Source organism: Boleophthalmus pectinirostris, unplaced genomic scaffold (assembly GCF_026225935.1).
Source record: "Boleophthalmus pectinirostris isolate CB_2022bp ecotype Guang Dong unplaced genomic scaffold, ASM2622593v1 HiC_scaffold_8, whole genome shotgun sequence".
In the NCBI taxonomy this organism is placed as follows: Eukaryota; Metazoa; Chordata; class Actinopteri; order Gobiiformes; family Gobiidae; genus Boleophthalmus; species Boleophthalmus pectinirostris.
Genome location: NW_026571515.1, coordinates 5,374,772 through 5,377,381, shown reverse-complemented (window position 1 = coordinate 5,377,381; position 2,610 = coordinate 5,374,772).

Genomic DNA, 2,610 nt, shown 5'->3' with positions numbered 1-2,610 from the left:
TCCTCCAGAGACGAGAAGTGCTGAGACGACTCGAAGTGGAACTTTTTCTCCTCGTCCTGAAGGACTTTAAAGTGTCGCACTGGAGTCCATGATTTCACTGACAGAACAGAACAGAGTGTTACAGTGATCTCCTCTGATCTAAACACTACTGCAGTTGGTGAAGTTGATAGTTTTGTCGATTCCTTTTTCTTCAAAAGTGCCAGTTTTTACCTGAGAGGACGTATCCCATGTTCTCATTTTCACTGCGGCGGATGAGAAACGCCCCTGTGCTGTTTTCAGAGCTCATGAGGAGATCTTCAGCCTCAGAGCGAGTGAGCGTCCCAAAGAACCATCTGCAGTGCACAAAGTCAACTGTTTGGGTTTAAATCCTGCACGTTTGCCCAAAAAATAATCCCTGACAAATCGACTCTTCTCACATCAGAGGGTCCATGCGACGGCCGGGAGCTTAATGCAGCAGTCTGACTGATTTTGGTTGCTCCTGTTTAAGTAAATCTAAGTAATTCTACCACTATAAGCCCAATGACATAACACTGCTTTTTTGTTCAAAGTCTTTGGAGGTTTAAAATGCTCCCATGTGATTGACTGTTAAGTTAAAAAGCCCAGCCCCTGCACCCAAGTTTTCACCTCCAGTCCAGAGCCTGTCTCCTCTCACCTCTGCTCCCTCCTCTTCCTCCTCCCCTCCCTTTTTATTAGTTGATTAGGTTATTTTTAGTCTGGCCAGTAGATGGCAGCAAGACAAAAAACAAGGTAACCAGGTGTGTCTCTGTAATCATTTAATTAGGCCCAGGTGTGTGCAAACAAATCAAACCAAACCAAGGAATGTGAGGGGAAACGGAGACACTACTGGTGAGGAAATTTAACTTTAAAATTAGTTTTAAGTTTAAAAGGAACTGTAAATAAATTCAATTTAAGTTTAAAAATGCCGAAAGAGTTAAGTTGAATAACTAAATAGTTTAAATCAGATTTACTACTCTATAAATAAAGAAAATGATGTAAATCCTAAGTTTAAGTAGCTCTAGTTAAATATTATATAAATATATGTTATTTAGCAGTTAAAAAACAATGTATTTATGTATCAGGATTTATCTTCAAATATTACTTTCATATTCATTTAAAACTGTATAAAAAGTTAATTATTGGATTAAAAAATTATTGGTTAAAATGATAGCTATTTAAGTTCATGTGTGAAATGTGCTAGATAAAAAAATACAATAAATAATATATATTATATATAAATGATATTATAATTGAAGTGTATTAATTAAAATTAAATTGGATTATATAACTAATGAAATTGTAAAATGCTAATTTAATTACACATTTGTTTACTTTAAAGGTTTTCGACCTGCTACTGCTACTGCTGCAGCTACAACAGCTACAAATACCACTACTACTACTACTACTACTACAACTAAAAGAAATAACAATAACAATAAAACAATAAAAAACTTCAAGCCGAGTTGAGCCTTGTGTCTGTTTCCCTGTTTTTTTTCAAGTTGGACCTGCATTCCAGAAATAAAGACTTGACAGACTGTATTGAACACTTCTGTACTGTCTAAAACTGTGGTCTTCTGTGAGAACATTTGTGACACCGCTGAAAATACTCGTTTAATACAGCCGCTTGTGATCCTGTTGTCCTGGATTCAGAGGAACTACACTGACAAACTCATGTAAACCTGTGAACAGTGTTGGGAGTGTTACTGTTAAAATGTATTCCCCTACAGATTACAGATTACATACACCAAAATGTAGTTTGTAACATAATCCATTAAATTACTTAAAGTGAGTAATGTAATCTGAATACTTTGGATTACTTGATTTGCTGTAGAGAAGCAAAGACCAAGAAATCCACACATAAGATGTTTTGTCTGCTAAAAGAAAATAAAAAGCCCAGACTTTACTGAACCAAATTAAAAATATTATTGATGGAAGAAGAGGAGGACACACGGTCCATGCAGCATGGTTTAGTCCTGTTTTAGTCCTGGTTTAGTCCTTGTTTTAGCCTTTTTAGTCCTGGTTTAGTCCTTTTTAGTTCTTTTAGTCCTGGTTTAGTCCTATTTTAGTCCTGGTTTTAGTCCTGGTTTAGTCCTGGTTTTAGTCCTGGTTTAGTCCTTTTAGTTCCTATTTTAGTCCTGGTTTTAGTCCTGTGTTTAGTCCTGGTTTAGTCCTATTTTAGTCCTGGTTTTAGTCCTGTTTAGTAGTCCTGGTTTAGTTTAGTCCTGGTTTTAGTCCTAGTCCCTTTTTAGTCCTGGTTTTAGTCCTGGTTTTAGTCCTTGTTTAAGTCCTGGTTTAGTCCTATTTTAGTCCTGGTTTTAGTCCTTGGTTTTTAGTCCCTGGTTTAGTCCTGGTTTAGTCCTTGTTTAGTTCCTATTTTAGTCCTGGTTTTAGTCCTGGTTTTTAGTCCTTGTTTAGTCCTGGTTTAGTCCTGTTTTAGTCCTAGTTTTAGTCCTGGTTTTAGTCCTGGTTTTAGTCCTTGTCCTGGTTTTTAGTCCTTGGTTTAGTCCTTGTTTAGTCCTATTTTAGTCCTGGTTTTAGTCCTGGTTTTAGTCCTTGTTTTAGTCCTGGTTTCCTGGTTTTTTAGTCCTGGGTTTTAGTCCTGGTTTAGTCCTG